The 18,926-nt window shown below is 34.2% G+C and overlaps 1 protein-coding gene, 1 non-coding gene and 1 pseudogene across 2 annotated transcripts in view; 1 reads left to right on the top strand and 2 right to left on the bottom strand.

The window, feature by feature from the left end:
• The window catches only part of SLC35F1 (solute carrier family 35 member F1), a 491,181-nt gene that overhangs the window by 432,334 nt on the left and 39,921 nt on the right, over positions 1–18,926 (bottom strand). The gene's annotated exons all lie outside the window — the stretch shown is intronic.
• LOC126008370 (U6 spliceosomal RNA) lies at positions 218–324 on the bottom strand. Its single transcript, XR_007495704.1, has one exon. It is a non-coding gene; the product is annotated as a U6 spliceosomal RNA (small nuclear RNA).
• On the top strand, positions 10,068–10,168 carry LOC126007575 (uncharacterized; annotated as a pseudogene).

Raw genomic sequence — 18,926 nt, 5'->3', positions numbered from 1 at the left:
AACTTAATGTTAAAAGAATATTTGCTAAAAAAAGGAATTTTCTAATGTAAAGTTTTACCACAAAGTGTTAGGCCCTAAGATACTTGGAGTAAGTCTAGAAATAAATTATGAAACTTAACAAGGCTAATACACAGTTCAAAATAAATTATAGGTAAGTTAATTTTTTAAAAAATTATAATACAATCAAATTTGCTTAACATTTTCTTCTCTTTTTTTTTTAAATATGGAACGCTTCACAAATTTGCATGTCATCCTTGCACAGGGGCCATGCTAATCTTCTCTGTATCGTTCCAATTTTAGTATATGTGCTGCCGAAGCGAGCACAACATTTTATTTTCTTTGTCCACATCCAGCAGCACTCCTGGCTCTGTGCTCAGAAATTATTCCATACAAACTTGAAGAACCAAATATGATGCTGGAGATAAATCCTGAGTCAGCCACGTGCAAGGCAAACTCTATAACCACTGTGTATCACTCCGGCCTTAACATTTTAAATTTTATGTCAAAATATATTAATATTCAATGAGCAAGAAAACCTTGAGATTATCACTATTGCAAATGTAACTAATTTCATCTACGAGAAAACTGAGACATAGAAATATGTCACATCTGAATAGGAAGTCTGACTCAGAAACCATTGGGTGAAAATTAAGATCTACATATTCCTAAATCTCAGACACTGAGATACATAGACCATACATCTCTCTCATTAAATTGTCCCTACCAGTCATTTTCACAATACCCCTCAACTCCCAGCTATCTCTACCGTTGCTTCTTCACTTACACTCTAATAACTCTCTAGATCTGCTTCAGATCTATTAGTCTGGTCCCTTCCTAAAATTACCTTGCTTTCTTAAAGGCCATGTTTGTTACTGATAGTTGCTCAGGCAGCTCTCTTACTGCATTTTTTTCAAATTCCATTACCAAATTAAAACTATTATATTACACTAAGGTTACTATAAAAAGTGAAACGTTTTCAATAAAATTCAGACTCTAGAAATGTTTCTAGATAAAATATTTATATATAATATTTAAATATATAACATATAAGTATATATTAAATTGATATATAAATTATAAATAAGTATACATAATTTATACACAAAATTTCTCAGAATCATTGAGATTATCTTTATAATAGCTTACATAATTTTTAAAAGGTGCATTGAAATCTGTAAGGCTAAAAATCCTCATCACATATAGATATAGAGAACTCTAAGCAAGTGACTATACTGCTTGGTCATCTATTATTTCAGCAGCTCTGTCATTCTGCTTCCTTTTATTCTCAAAATGACCTTGTTACTGGCCAAAAAAGCCCTGTAAATGGAAAGAAACTGTGTGATAACAAGACACTCTTTTCTGCTCACCCCTACCACAACTGGCATACTTACACTTGCATCTAATTTGAATGACAATGTTTTGAGCATAATTCTACTTAAAAGGCGATGGAGAGATAGCATGGAGGTAGGGCATTTGCCTTGCTTTCAGAAGGCCAGTCGTTCGAATCCCGGCATCCCATATGGTCCCTGAGCCTGCCAGGAGTGATTTCTGAGTGTAGAGTTAGAAGTAACCCCTGAGCGCTGCCTGGTGTGACCCCCCCAAAAAAAATTCTACTTAAAATACTTTTTTACCTGAGAAACTAGAAAGTAGATGACTTCACCAAGGTCAATGCCCATCTTCAAAGGTTTTTCCCTAATTAAGTTTTCCTTCAGTTCTTAAATTAATGGTCATAACCAAAAGATTCTTATTGATAAGCAAAATGGGATTTTTCTCTTTCTAAGTATGGATAAAGCCAAGTCTAAAACAATCTCCTGGTAAAGTTTCTGATTTTTCTTTTGGAATATTTCTTTATCTGGTTTGTAATTAAGAAAATAACCAACCACTAGTTCGATGAAAAACACAGAGAAAAGAATATATTGATGGGAACTCAGAGGTTTCCTCCAGTAAATAGCATCAGAAGCAGACAAATGAATTGTAAGACACCTACTAATGCAAAGAAAAGTTTATGGAACTGGTCAACCCAATGTTAAGTCATTAAAATATCTGCTTAAATATTTTATTCGGTACTTCACTAGAATTTGCTGAAAAAAGTGACTCCACTCTTCATGGCTTATAGAAGCGAAAGAAAGGGGAACAATTTTGTGCAGAATAGAGAGAAAAGAGCAGCAGCCCAAGAGTCCAGGCCTCTAAAGAAAAGCTGATGGAGCCTCCCACTTGACAATATATCTAAGCATTAGCCTTCTAACTGCGTTCACCACCCACCTATCTGAAAGGACTCAATCATATACTATTCTACCTCTACTGCTCCAGTCATGTCCCAACACATACACACAAGTGTGAGGGAGCTCTGGACTCTATCCATTGGAATGTCAGAAAGATAATCACACCATAGAAGCTATTGCTCTATATGTATAAAAAACAAGGAGAGATTCATTCATCAAAGCTGCAGCAGATGGCTGCTCTGCAGAAGGACACAGCTTGAGACAACCGGCTGGAAATCACAGTACAGGCAATGTTCACTCCCAGCTGCACTTTGAGGTTCCTTTCAGAAACTCTGCATTCCACCCACAGACACTTTGCAGGGCATTCCATTGGCTTTATAGTCAGCATAAGGCACAGTTCATTGGCAATCAGATTGGGATCTCATTCCATCTCCCTTGGTCTTGTCTCTTACCAGCCCTACTTGTACCACTGTCATTCTTTGGCCGAATTAACTGTCTTAAAAAAAAAAAAGAGCATTAGTGTGGGGTCCTTGAACACTGGCCTATGTTTGAACAGGGGTCTTTCCCAGTCTCTCATCCTAAGCATATTCTTTGACCCAAATAGCACAAAGAAGCAAGCTTGTTAAATGTTCTTTCAAAGAAAAAAAAGACTTAAAAGAAAAAAATTAGATCATGCTTTCACTTTTCAAAAGCATTTTTTCACTTTTTCCTTTTGTAATTATTATGTTCTTTCTAATTCGAAATTGTATTTTTATAATAATGCTAACTTTTCCATAGCACTTAGTCATACCAAATTCACCAAATTTGATCTTGTTTACTTTTCTTGTAAAATAGAATCCCATTGCTAAGTTTCTAATCATTGAAAAGTTCCCCCATCTTTACAGCTCTTATTTTTTTTTCAAGACTTGTAGCTAAATTTCTTAACCTCAAATCCAATAGAAATTATTGTCATTCAGATATTTTTGCTTTTATTTTCTTCCAGAAAAAGAGTTAGTTAGTCCTATAGGCACTGGATTAAACCCATAAAACTTTAAACTTTCCATCCTTTCTCCAAAGCTCCCTCGGTTCTGAAAAGATTCTTGATTCTGCATAAACTCTAAATACATTCTTTTCACAGATCACATTCTTATTACTGGAATAAATTTCTTATGAAACAAAATGTTTCCCATTTAGGTCTAAGAATAGGTTCATTCAGATATAAGTGAATAAGAAAATATTTCATTCAGTTGTGCATCTCTTAGGAATATTTAAGAATGTATTCTTTGACTCTAAGCTAAAGAATTTCAAAAAATTATTTTTATTTCTTCAGAATGACAAGCTACATAAATCCCTTCCTATCAAGATTAATATGATTACATCTGCCTCCTTCTGTGAATGCAATGTTATTTAAGGACTCAGATTACTTATTCAAAGTTAAAGTGTTTAAACATGCTTCTTGCTAATACTTAATAGACAGTTAAAATTTAAGGTGTTTCAGAAGACTTTCAAGTACCCACCAGTTTTATAATGAAAATACTTGATTTTAAATTAATTTGTAATTGTAAATGCCAGGAATATTTTATATGAATCAATTGCCAAAGTCATGCACATCATTTTCTGGGTCATTTCACTGAACTTCTGCTGAAATGAGCAACCTTTCTATGCCAAGGATATATATAAAAACTCACACAGAACACCCATTAGACATTGAATAAATATTTCTGAAGCAAAACTAGCAAAACCTCTAGTTTTATATTAAGAACTGGAGAGATAACAATACAATTATAAAAAACACTCTTTAGTATCTAACTTTTAAAGTTCAAGCCTCTTGTATTGACAATTTATATTAGAATATTACTTTTTCTCACAAAAAAATCCAAAGCCAACACAATAGTAGAATCTAGGAACATTGGTTTAGCTGTCTTTAATAGATGTGTGGCCCTCAATTATTATATTGCAAGTTATGTTCAAATTCAATCCTAGAAGTTAATATTAAATAATTTTTTGAAATCACATTAGATTTTTTACATATATTACTCAACCCAACAACCTCTATAGCCATTCATTTTATAGATAAAAATAACATTTCATCACTTCCTATAACTTGGTAGTATTACACATTTATAAACAATTTCTTTTTTTCTAATAATACATTTATTTAAGCACCATGGTTACTAACATGTTCGTTGTTGGTTACAAAACATGTTCCAGTCATAAAATGTACACTCCCTTAACCAGTGTAACCTTCCTGCCAGCAATGTTCTATCTCTCTCCTCCCCAAGCCCCTGACAGTCTTCTAGACAGGCATTCTATTTCTCTCACTAGTATCATTGTCATGATAGTTCTTAGTGTAGTTATTTCTCTAACTGCACTCACCTCTCATTGTGGAAAGCTTCATATCAAGTATTGGTACTTCTGGCCCTCATCTCTCTTGTCTCTGATTATTATTATCATACTGTATTATTTTTATTAAATCCCACAGATGAGTAAGACTGTTCTGTGTCTCTCTCACTCCCTCTGATTGACTTCACTCAGCTTAATAATTTCCATCAATGTAAAGGAAAATTTCATGACTGTATTTTTCCTAAAAGCTGCATAGTATTTAATTGTGTATATGTAGAGTTTCTTTAGCCACTAATCTGTTGTTAGACCACTGGGGTTGTTTCCTATTCTGACTATCGTAACAGTGCTGCAATGAAGATAGGCATGCAGAGGGCATTTTTGTATTGTGTTTTTGTGTTCCTAGTATATATACCTAGGAGTGGTATTACTTGATCATATAGAAGCTCAATTTCCAAATTAATTTTTTGGTTTTTGGGTCACACACAGCAGCACTCAGGGGTTATTCCTCCCTCTATGCTCAGAAATCACTCCTGGCAGACTCAGGGGACCATATGGGATGCCAGGATTTGAACCACCAACCTTCTGCATGCAAGGCAAATGCCTTATATCCATGCTATATCTCCAGCCTAATTTCCAATTTTTTGAGAAATATTCATATTGTTTTCCAGAAGGTTGGACTAGACAGCATTTTCACCAGCAGTGAAAGATTCCCTTTCTCCCCACATCCCTACCAGCACTGATTTTTCTTGTACTTTGTAATGTGTGCCAGTCTATGTGAGATGAGATGATGTTGGGATTTTTTGTTTTATATCTCCCTGATGATTAGTGATGTGGAGCATTATTTCATGTGCCTTTTGGCCATCTGTATTTCCTCTTTGAGGACATGTCTGTTCATTTATTCTCACTATGTTTAATGGGGGTTAGGTAATTTTTCTTCTTAAGTTCTTTCAGTACCTTGCATATCTTAGTAATATTAGACCATTATCTGATGGGTATTGGGTGAATAGTTTCTCCCTTTCTATGGGTGACGTTGGTGTCCCATCACTATTTACTTTGAGGTACAGAAGCTTCTCAGTTTATTGTAGTCTCATTTGTTTATCTAAGCTTTCATTTGTTTTCACGGTGGTATTTCCTCATTTAATATGACTTTAGTCTTAATATCATGGAGTATCTTAACTGTTTTCTTCTAAATACCTTGGTTTAAGGTCTGATAGCAAAGTTTGTATTCCATTTTGATTTGATCTTTGTGCATGGTGTTAGATAAAAGTCTGAGTTTTCATTTTGCATGTGGTTGACCATTTTCCCACTGCCATTTGTTGAAGGGGCTTTGCTTACTCCATTTTGTGTTTCTTGCCCGTTTGTCAAAGATTAATTGATTGTATGTATGAGGATTCTTCTCTGAATACTCAAATATATTCCATTTATCTAAATATCTGTCTTTATTCCAATACCATGCTGTTTTAATGACTGTTGCTTTGTAATACAATTTAATGTTGGGGAAAGTGATACCTCCCATTTTCTTTTTCCTAAGGATTGCTTTACCTATTTGTGGGCATTAATTATTTCAAATGAATATCAGGAGTGTTTGATCCACTTCTTTGAAGAATGCCATGGGTATCGTTAGAGGAATTGCATTAAATCCACACAATGCTTTGGGTACTATTGCCATTTTAATGATGTTAATCTTCCCAATCCATTAACAGGGTATGCATCTCACTTTATTGCATCTTCTTTTATTTCTTGAAGCAGTGTTTTGTAGTTTTCTTTGTATAGGTCCTTCACCTTTTTAGTTATGTTGACTTCAAAATATTTGAGTTTCTATGTCAAAATTATGAATGGGACTTTTTAATGTATGTTTCTTCTCTACCATTTTTATGTATAAGAAGGCCATTGATTTTTGCATGTTAATTTTGTAGCCAGCCACTTTACTATAAAATATATTGTTTCTAGAAAAAGTTTGGTAGAGTCTTTTGGATTTTCTAAATATGGTATCATACCATCTGCAAACAGTGAGAAATTGACTCCTTCCATTACTATCTGGATACCCTTGATATCTTTTTCTTGCCCAATTGCTATGGCAAGTATTTCCAGTACTATGTTAAATATGAGTGGCAAGAGGGGGCAGCCTGTTGTTGTGCCAGATTTTAGTGGAATAGCTTTTAGTTTATCTCTATTGAGTTTAATATTTGCAATAGACTTGTGGTAAATAGTCTTGACCATGTTGAGAAAAGTTCCTTCTATTCCCATCTTGTTGAAAGTTTTTGCCATGAATGGATGTTGGACCATATCAAATGCTTTCTCTGCATCTATTAATATGATAATATGGTTTTGCTTTTTGCTTTTGTTTTTATGGTATATTACACTGATTTACTTGCATATGTTAAACTATCTTGAGGATGAAACCTAGTTGGTCATGGTGTATGACCTTCTTAATTAGGTGTTGGATCTATTTGCTAGGATTTTGTTGAGGATCTTTGCATCTGTGTTCATCAGGAATACTGGTCTGTAGTTCTATTTTTTGGTGCATCTTTGCTTTTGGTATCAGAGTCATGTTAGCACCATAACATCTGTTCATATATTTTATTTTTTCTCATTTTCTGATTATTCTAAAGCTCTTTTCCTATCTCTTCTGTTTTATGGAGTTATTATGCATTTCATCTTCCAGCTCATTGATTCTGTCCTCAGCCTTTGTTACTTTGTTAGAGAGGCTTCCCAGTGTAATTTTCATTTCACCTATCAAGTTTTTCAGCTCTGTTATTTAGTTTGGAGCTTTCTCTTTTCTATGTTCATATCTACTTGATTCTTATTTGTTGTTCATTCAGTTTATTCCATGCTTTCTTTGAGTTCTAAAAGGATATACTTTATCTGAGAGGCTAAACAGATAATCTGTACTTTTCGGGTAGTCAGAGCTGCCATCTTCATTCTCTAAGCATGGTGGATGCCTTTTTTGTTTTTCCATTGTCACACTTATAGAGTGATCTTTTCTATGTGTTGTGCTAAGATTCTTTGACTAGACAGTGACGGCTAACCTTTTTGAGCCTGAGTTCCCAAACTGCCACACAAAACCAAAAAATTTCCTCAAAGTGCCAGCATGACAATTAAACCTTAATAACAAGATTTTAGTATCTAAAAGCTCTTTATAATTTTTTTAATTGTGGTCCTTCCCACATGCCAGCTGCAAGGCCTTCAGGTGCCACAGCTAGCACGCATGCCATAGGTTCACCGTTGCTGGACTAGGACATGTAAACAGCTGTGCAGCAGAGCTGGGCTGCCAGATTCCTCTGGCTCTGTCCTTCTGGGATGGGTCACCTCACCTCCATTGGCATGCATTCTGAGAGCTCTTTGGGGTGGGGTTTGTTCCAGCACCAGAAGTGGGTAGAGAATGCATTTGGCTGGTAGAGACTAGGCTACACCCTTTGTGGGAAGGGTCAGCTTGTGTGTTCTGAGGCTCTTCAGGGCAAACTGGTTCCCGGTTAAGGCTGTAGATCAGAATGGCACCTGCATTGAAGTGTGCATGGCTGGTGGGGAGCCATATTAAATAATTTAAAAATATCTCTCCACAAGGTATTCTACCAGAAATACCTCTATTAAAATGTATGAAAAATCCCTGCACAAAAGTAAAACTCAGCAAAATAAAGAAAAAATACATCAAGCTGAATCAAAATCAGATTTGGTGGCTGTGAATAAAAAGATAGCAGCTAAAGATACAGAATACAAAAATACATTCAAAAGATGTAAAATTCTGTCCAAGAGGGAGGGAGTTTCTAGATCAGATAATATAAAAGCATATCATTCCATATATCAACAAAGAAAATACATTATTGAGTACAAGGACAATGATTATGCCATAGAGAAACATATGTTACTTAATAAATAAAATGCAAATCTCCAATGACTAACCAATAACTAACCAGCAGGTACAGTGTCTTCCTGGACCTCTGCCATCCACACTGTCATTCATAACTCATTCAGAAAAAAAAAACTGAAAACAGGTTAAGAAATTAAAAAGTTTAGAGATACAATCAAGCAAATGATATATATAGCCTAGAGGTGATCATCACATGAAGGAAGTGAGCATATGAAGGAATAGTAGGTTTTACGAAGACAGGAATAAAAGATAAATATTTTTTTTTACAAATTATAGTCCCCAATGTTTGTGAATCACAGGCTTTTGGAAGGATAGATGGCATCTTATAGAAACAAGACTTTGGAAGAGGCTGTCCAGTCTTGAGACTTTAAATTCAGACTTATAGAAAGAAGAATTGAACAAAAAATATATAGTCACATTTAATATGATGAAATTCAGCACAGGTACCACACAGATGGATAAACAATAATCCACAAGGGAGCAGATACTTAATTATCCCTAGAAGAAGATGATTGTTAAGACTAAAAATCTATTTTCAGCATCAAACACATTTATTACATAACTCAACTAAGGATTAGTGCGTGATTTTGAAAAACCACAATCTCTCTGTGCTTTAAAACACAACTCTAAAAATGATGCTAATATTCTATCACAAAAAAATACACGAAAGGCATTTTTTGTGCAAAGAGCACAGAACATACCCTAACCACAGTTGTTTAGATTTTACCTGTAGTAAAATTTGCTAAACACTACACAGTATTCATGTCATTAACAATACAGTTTCCCCTTTTTCCTTTGTACATATTTTCTCTGGGAAACTCTCTTTAACACTTCTTTTTTTTTTTTTTTTGGTTTTTGAGCCACACTCGTTTGACGCTCAGGGATTACTCCTGTCTATGCGCTCAGAAAATCAACCCCTGGGCTTTGGGGGGCCATATGGGACACCGGGGGTTTGGTCCGTCCTACGCTAGCGCTTGCAAGGCAAACACCTTACCTTTAGCTGCACCTTCCTGGCCCCTCTTTAACACTTCTAATGTGAGCTCTTCAACCCTTGCCAGGAAATTGGTTGTTCTCCTTTTTTCTTCTTTAGAAAAAAATTCCTCCACACTATATCAGAGCATACATCATACCATATTATAACTGTTCATTCACAAGGAAAAATAATCCCTAGGTGTAGGGAAAACAAGTTAATTTGATATATTTATCCACAATATAAAATGAAATACTTAATATTAATAAATTTGAAAGAATTATTGCTAAATAGATATCTAAAAGACAAGTCTAAAGGTTCTGCCAAAACCAATAATATTCTTATCTTCACCATCAGACCAGATTTTGTCAAGCCAAGAGAGAAAATATAACTAATTCTTCATCCAGTATTTGGAAAGAATTTAGAGGTCAAATGACCCAAAACTTCTAGATTCAGAAATGAGTACTGTTTATCAAGTTTTCAAGATAGTTTTACTTTAATTATCTTTCCTTTTTTTGTTGTTAAAACTTAAATGTTATTTTAATAGTTAAAATGTTCTAGGAAAAAATATGAAGATACAAATCAAATATAAGAAGTTTTGGGATTTCATGCAGAAGTCAACCATGTTTTGTTCAGTTTTAACACTCTTTGCAGTTTGTATCTGAATTTAAATAACAAAATGTCTGTGCTCACTTCGGCAGCACATATACTAAAACTGGTAACGATACAGAGATTAGCATGGCCCCAGCGCAAGGATGACATGCAAATAACAAAATGTAAGTTATTACAATTCCAAACAAATAGCAAGTCCACAGATAAAATTGACATGTTTTATATCTTATTGGTCAAATTACTCAAATAAGTTATAAATGCAGAATAGTATATCCCCATAATTTTCAATATACTTAAAGCTACAGGAAATTAGTTACAAGTAATGCCTAGAGATATTCCAGATATATAAGAGGGTAAACTTATAAATTAGCAACACATTTATACATTGGTATATTCACTAAAATTAAAATAATTTTTATATCTATCTGAAGATCATCAATGAGCTACTCAAAACAGATATAATTCTAAACATTATCTATCTCTCATGTTAAAAAAAGAAAAACTGCCTAAGAATTGTTTTATTACTGTTTTAAAAATATAATTGAAATAAATTAAAGCAAATCAAGAAAGATCAAGAGATCTTTAAAAGTAGTTTCAAGTGACTTGACCGTTAAAAATAGTTGGATGTCATTTTTTAATGGAAAGTAATGAGGGTTATTCAAGCGCTTTATTAGTAAGCTGTATGTTCCCACCTGAATTTTAAATAGGCCTGTAACATGAATCTATCAAATTGTTCTTACTTTAAAGTCTTATGAATTAATGTTTTTTCAGTTCATTTTAAAATACACATATACAAAACATTTTTTATACCAATTGATATATAAATAGGAATATAAAGGAAAGGTAGAAAAGGAAAAGAAAATTATGGTTATGTAAAGTTAAGGCCCTACATTTTATTGTCACTGTGTACCTTAAATATCAATGTGTAAGATTTGTTATTCACTTTTGGCCACAATAAAAATTAAAGAGAATTAATTTATTCTTTCAATACCAAGTAGAACCCATAAAATTTGAGTCTTTTTTCCTCCCCAACTTTTGGGTGTTTTTGGGGGGGGTGGTTTTAAAAGTTTCTCTGTTTAAAATGTTGGGGAGTGACATTAACAATGTTTTTTATAATTAATAAACACAAAATATCTATTTTCTGGAGTGTCATACTCACTCTAATAATTCTTATATTTTTAGTATATAGGTCTTTTACCTTCCTTGTTAAATTAATTCCTAGATATCTTTTGACACGATCATACATCAGGTTACTTTCTTCTTCTATCTCATTATTTGCACTTCTTTTTATAATGTTGAAATGTAAATAATTACTAATTTTGAATATTGCTATATTACTGAAAACATTTCTAGTAATTTTCTTGGTGGTGTCTTCAGTTTTCTATGTATATTATCATACTATTCACAAGTAGTGAAAGCTTTTATTCCAAGTTAGTTTCCTTTTACATATTTTTCTTGCCTAGTTCTTCTGAGTATGAACTTTCAAAACTATATTAAAAATTAGAGAGTGTGTGAATTATCTTTATTCTGTTTCAGGTCTTATCGGGCAGTTCTCAGTCTTCCACCACTCAGCACTCTCTCTAATTATTAATTACATAGTATAAATTTTTATAAACTTTTATTTTCAGTCAAACCTTTATCTATTCTAGACTTCATTTTCAACAAATGACATCAAGATACAATAAACATTTTAAATAAATGCTGCATTACAAAATTTCCTCCTTACTCTTGCTCACTCACTATACCTTCTCTGTCATAGCTAGTTGCAATGCCATTCTTCCAATTTTTCAGATCAATGAATGTCTTTCTGCTATCTTTAGCTTTTCTTCTCTCATATTCATACACAATCTAGTTCAGGAAATGCAAAAGGTCTCCCTTCACACCAGATCTAGAAACAATTCTATCATCATGGGGTATGTTGGGATGTTGGGTTACTGATGTCACCATAAAAATTATTTTCCTGATTCTCTTTGTATCCTCATCTGACTGGCTGTTCTCAATACAACAGATAGCGTGACTTAAAATCAGCTCACCTGGACCAGAGCCAGGGCCCTTGTTTTGCACACAGCCAGCCAGATCTCTGTACCACTTATGGTCCCAGAGCACTACTACATAAGAACCCAAAAGCAAAAGATTTAATTTAAAAAATCCCAAATGGCTGTCCCTGCACTCAGTCAAAGTCCTTACAGTCAACTATAGTATCTTCCTCCACAGAGCAATTATGCTTTGATCTCTTGAATCCCTGTCTCCACTCTCTTCCCAATTCTCTCTAGTTTGGTTAGCTTCGTGCTATTAGTTAAACATACCAAATACCTATATCCTCAGTAGTTGTACTTACTAGACCCTTTGTCTAGTAAGTTTTTCCACACATATGCAAAAGTTTTTCTTTATATCCCTCATGAGTTTTATAAAGATGCCTTCTCAATGAAGCCTGCCTAGCCAAGTAATTTAGGATTTCATTACCCTTTTAAGATTTCACATCACTCTTCTATTTTGTTTTTCTTCCTAAACTTTTTCTAGCAGGCCATATATTTAATACATTTTTCCTGTTGTTCATTGTCTATCTTCTCCTAAATTAAGGTAAACTCCATGAAAGTATAACTGCCTGTTTTGTTAACTACTATTTCCCCAAATCTAAAAATGTTCTTAACACAAATCAGGTACTCAATAAATAGCTGTAAATTGTATGAGTGCACCACATTTAAAAATAGCTTTCCTACTTCACAGATCTGTTTTTGTGAAAATAAAATAAATGATATTATTTAGTGGATGCTGTAAACATCAGTAATGGTTAAATTTAAGTCAGAATGGCCTCTCTCATATGTAGGATTTAAGGGATACACAGCAACAAAGGTATCATCAAGGGTCCAAATTCCTCACAATGTGTGTGAGGGGTATTGAAGGGAGGTCCTGGAGTACTTGATGAAGGGAGTGGGTACACTGGTATGGGTGTGCTAGAGTTATGAACATGAGGAACCATCATTAACAATATTGTAAATCACAGTACCTCAATCAATAAAACATTTTAAAAGAAATACAATCTGAAAAATTGATTTAAAAAGGATATTTTTCAAAAAAACTATATATCAGATAACATTAATAATCATATTGCTCCTGGGACCCGGGTGCAAGACCTCTCCATTACCTACCTCAGCTATGCTGAAGTCCTAAGGACTGCACACAAAAATTATCCCTACAACTGCAGCCATACAAATGGCCTAGCTTTGCTACATCTCTACTCATTTCTGCAGAATCCTAGCTCTCCCCCCCCCCAAAAAAAACCAACAACAATGTTGGTTTTGTGGCTAACATATACAGGAACATTTGGAATCAGGCCACCTCCTCTCTGTGCCTCTATATTTCCAGCATTACTGACAGTTACATCCATGATCCAGAAAATTCCATCATGCCTGGATAAGCAACCAACATCATAGACTCATTTAACTCTTGAAAGAGTTTTCACAGGAAAAACTCATGGATATAGTGGCCTTAGAGCTGATCGCTCTGGGTACTTCAGGACCCTACAACCACCACTATTGCCTTATGAGCTCATACAGCCAGCGATACCACTCCTAAGGATATACCCTAGGAACACAAAACACAATACAAAAATGATCTCTGCACTCTTATATTCATCACAGCACTATTTACAATAGCCAGAATTGGGAAGCATCCCAGGTGCCAGAGAACAGATGAATAGCTAAAGAAACAGTGTTAAGCTACACAGCTATTAGGAAAAAAATGCATTCATAAATTTTGCTTATACCATGGATGGACAAGGAGAGTAATTTTTGTTTTGTTTTGTTTTTGTGTTTTGTTTTTTTGTTTGTTTGTTTTGTTTTTGGGTCACACACTGCAGTGCTCAGGGGTTACTCCTGGCTCTATGCTCAGAAGTTGCTCCTGGCAGGCTCGGGGGACCATATGAGATGCCGGGATTCGAACCACCATCCTTCCACTTGCAAGGCATACCATCTCTCCGGCCCCTTAGTTTTTTGGTTTTTGGGTCACACCTGGTGACACTCAGGGGTTACTCCTGGTTACTCCTGGTTATGCACTCAGAAATCACTCTTATCTTGGGGGACCATATGGAACGTCAGCAATAGAACCCAGGTCCGACCTGGATCAGCCACGTGCAAGGTAAACGCCCTACCGCTGTACTATCATGCGGGCTTCTGGACAAGGAGAGTATTATGGTGAATGAAATGAGTCAGTGGGTGAATGAAATGAGTCAGTCATTCAAAGCTGGGATATAAGAAAATAAAAGACAGTATTGGGATGACATCCAGAAGCAATAGAGATGAAAATCAGGAGGACTACTCCTTGGTAGGTAGTTTGCCACAAAGACTTAGAGTAGAGAAGTTCTAATATGAAAAGGACACTTATAGCACCCCTTCATTTGCAGTAGTACAAACCACAATGTCACAAAAGAAAAAAAGAGAGGTAAGAGAGTGAACGAGTGAGTGAGCAAGAAAGAGAGAGAAGTAAAATTGCTGCCTCGGAGGAAAATGGGAGAGAGTGTGTGAGAGGGAAGAGGACATCAGGAAGGTTGAGAGGGAAGCTGTTGACATTGGTGGAGGGAAATGCATACTGGTAAATGTTGTTATTGACTGTAACTCAATCATGAACAACTTTATCTGTAAAAAAAAAAAGCATGTTATGAACAACTTTGTTACTATGGTGTTTAAGTTTTTTTAAAAAAAGAAAAATACATAGTCTAGAGTTCACATCATTTAGTTCTAAAAAAAATTGAAAAGAAAAGGAATATCCACTGTGTACGGGTACTTCTAGACTTATCTGAAGACAACTTACATGGATCATACTTACTCCTTCTAGTTTATTCTCTCTTCCACAGTGGGCCGGACTATGGGATTATGAAATCTAAAGTGAAATGTCTAAGGTTCCTCTACCATTTTGCTTCACGGAGCACAGTGCCCAAGTCCCTATGCATTTCTGGGTGTAATCCAGCAAAAGTATTCTCCTTGTTTTAAGGCAGAAAAAGACATTATTGATATAAGCTTAATCTTTCAGTTAATTAATAAGTCATCTCATCAATTTTTTGTCTTCCATAAACTTTACAGCTGAGTTACGTTGTTTAGTCAAAGCACTTTACATATATTCAAGTTAGCAATTATAATAAAATTTATTGGGATTAAAATACATTTTTCTTGTGAGTTTGTTTCACTTTATGCCTTATATGTGTCGAATATTCACTACACTTACCACTAAAATTTCAGTGCCAGCCCAATACCTAAACCCTCTTGTACTCAATTATCCCACATCACTCTCTTAATATCTTTGGAACACATCAGTTTTCACAGAAATCTAAGAGTTAGTTTTGTTGCGTTTGTCAACTAAATTGCTATAATTATTCATATTTCAGATGTGAATGAAACCAACCATTATCTTTTATTTCTTTATTTCACTTCACAAATCATCTGATTTTATTAATTTTGTCTCAAAAAGCAATATTTTAGTGCCTAGTATTATTCCAATAAATATATGCACTTCACATATAGATATAATATTGCATCAGATTATTTTATTATGATATGCATATATCAGCCTCATTATATAGTCTCTGTCCGTAGGTATTTAAGTTGATACCAGATTTTGGCAATTGTAACTAATGTTATTATGAACAGTAGGACATAATTATTCTGTATTTAGATTCTGTGTTTTCATATCCTTGGGATATGTCTGCAGCTAAGATATTTTGGACTCCAATTTTTTTATTGAGTAAGCATCAGAAAATTTCAAAAACAAATTACATATTATGGGAGATCAAGATAGAGTACCCTAATAATCTTAGCATACTGTACTAGCTGATCAAATATAAAAATATCAAAGGAAACTCACTAGGGAAAATAAATAAATGTAAAAATTTCATAGAGTAAGCTAAGTGAGACTCAAATATGTCTGGGAAGTAGAGTTAAAGTGATACTTAAAAATGGAAATCCTTAAAGATGCATAGCAAAATAGCAACAAAGGTTCAATGGCAATATAACAGAAGGTAAATTGGTGGGGGAGGGAGGCTAAAAGGAACAGGCATTGAGGTCCTAGGGAGAGAGAAATGGGTATAATGGTGATAGGTATTCTAGTAAATTATGTACATGGGAAACCATCATTAATAGCAAGTACTGCAGATCACAGAACCTCAATCTGAAAAAAAGGTCCTGGCACACTTAAGATTCCCATTTGGTTTTATTGACCATTACTGACTTCTTTAAATTGGTTTAGTTTGAAGTCACACCAAAAGTGCTGGGATCTCTCTAGTATGGTATTGAGGGGTCCCTTCCAATGGTGTCCCAGGGGCCACTTGGTGACAGATCTAACCTAGAGTCTCTGCATGTAAAGCATGTGCCCCAGCCCTTTGAACTGTCTCCCTATCTGTACTTAATTTTTAAGTGACTGTGCTATTAATAATTAACTGGTCTCTAATCAAGGGTTTGTGACCTACAAAGAGAAAATTATATCTCCAAAGTATGATTTTAAGATGTAATTCTTTCAATCACATCCAAAAGAAACTAAAGGGTAAGAAGAGTAGAGGCTGTAGCATGATTCCATGTCAGCTTTAAATTTACAAGAAATTCTCCTAATTTTGATCTATTCAAAATACTCATAATCTCTATAAATAGAAGCAGCAGTATTTTACCAAAACATTAGTTATTAAGTAACTTCCCTATATTGTTCTTGCAATGAAAATATTGAGTAGGGGCCGGGCGGTGGCGCAAGAGGTAAGGTGCCTGCCTTGCCTGCGCTAGCCTTGGACAGACCACGGTTCGATCCCCCAGCGTCCCATATGGTACCCCAAGCCAGGAGCGACTTCTGAGCGCATAGCCAGGAGTAACCCCTGAGCGTTACCGGGTGTGGCCCAAAAACCAAAAAAAATAATATATATTGAGTAAATTTTTGAGTAGTTATGACCTAGAACTATATATACTATGCACATTATTTCTTGATTTATTGTCTGTTTATTGAAATAAAAACCCTAAGGAAAGCAAAATAATTCTTAAATAAATGTTTGATTGCTTGCCTTAAAATTGGAACGAGCTGATAATGACACTTATTTGATCAGTAATTTGCTTTTAGAAAGATTAACTTTAAGTAGTTACTCATTCTAACATGAAAAAGAAACCAGTAACAGAAGGCTATAATATAAGTCTAAACATTTGTGGCAGCATTTCTCCAAGCAGATCTAATTTCTAAGAATGTATTGCACATCTTCCTGATTTCATGTGTACAAACAAATGCACTAAGATTAATAATTAGCATTGTAGCAAAATACCAATGTTCCATAAGAGTGTTATATATTGATGAATCTGAAGACTCTACCAATCTACTTTTACAAATACATATCTAATCCTCAATAAAGGATTTCACATGAATAGAATTTCACATGAATTCAGCCCTTAAAATATTTTGGAAGATTTTTTTGTCTGAAACATTTCAAAAAATATTTTTTCTTAAAAATAAACTATTCCATCTGATTAAAATAGTAGAGAATTGAATCAAAATGACAGATTAAGCCTTCATGTCTATCTACACCCACCTCAATTTCCTAAAAATACCATAAAAATCTATGTTTTTTTTAATAATAAATTCACAACAGTTCTGGAAAACAAGAATGGGTAGATTTGATGGACAGAAATTCCAAGAATTTTCTTAAATAATAAAAAAAAAAGCTGACAGAATCAGACTGATCAGAAAACCAGAGCCTACAACCTATGGAGAATGAATCCAGTGCAAAAAAGATGAGAATCACTCTGACATTCAAAGATGACAGACAAGGTAGAAGGAAGGAGACCAGAAAAAATATCTTCATAATTGGCTTGAAAATACTTTGGCACTATCTCACCAACAAATCTACTAATAACAGTTATAGCATCATCCACCAGAAAGTTTAGCACTCTATGAGTAACAGCCTGGTGGAAAACATGGATGGATGACACTCAAAAACAAAAAATAGAATCCTCTATATCTAGAGAAGCATTTGACAACTATAACCAGCATTCATTCCACCCAGTGTTATTCTCTAACAAAGGTGACAGAAACATGCCAATAAGTAGTTTTTCATTTAAAAATGAACAAAAACAACATCACCAATTACCTTAAGAAAAACAACTCCCAATGAACATAGTCACCTAAAAAAATCTCAGGGTGCTACTCTTGAGAGTCTGAGAACCAATAGAAAAATTACTGGAATTAAAGAACCCAAGTAGCACACTATCTTCAGGCCCTTGCATTGAAACACTAGACCGAGAATTTGGGGGAGTGGCCTGGGCCTCCTGAATACTAGTACAAAATAAATTCAATAAAAACAAATAGTATTTATTGATCAATTAATGAAGATACTAAAAATGTGAAACTCACAGTAATCTAATCCTTTATTTTTCCTACAGTGGTTCAATGATCACTAATCCAGAGTTTGCTAATTTACTAATTTGCAGCAGCTCTAAAGAGCATAATTATGATAATAATAAAAATTGACTATACAATAAGTCTTCTGTAAATAAGACAAGAGTTATATCCAATAATGAGATTGGATTATGAAAATAATATATTGTTAGAAAATATTATTGTAGAAAAATTAAATCAATAGATATATAAAATAATAAAATAAATAATAGCTTTAGAAGAAACTAACATGTTATAACAATCTAGAATGCTCCTGAAGACATTAAGACATTGCTAAATCATTCACACACACACATACACACACAAAGTATATTATAGAATTGGTTATTACCAATATTAGCCATAAAAGTTTCATTTACCTAGTAAGAATTTCAGAACTAAAAGATTAAATACAATAGATTTCTCAAAATCAAAACATGTTTTCAAATTTTCAATCTATCAAATACCCAAAATGGAATTTAACAGAACACATGTGGACACACTAGTCAAATTTTTATATACAAGAGAACAAGAGGAC

Source organism: Suncus etruscus, chromosome 4, assembly GCF_024139225.1.
Source record: "Suncus etruscus isolate mSunEtr1 chromosome 4, mSunEtr1.pri.cur, whole genome shotgun sequence".
Lineage (NCBI taxonomy): Eukaryota > Metazoa > Chordata > Mammalia > Eulipotyphla > Soricidae > Suncus > Suncus etruscus.
Note: the sequence above shows the minus strand (reverse complement) of the source record. Positions and strands in the feature narration are given on the sequence as shown.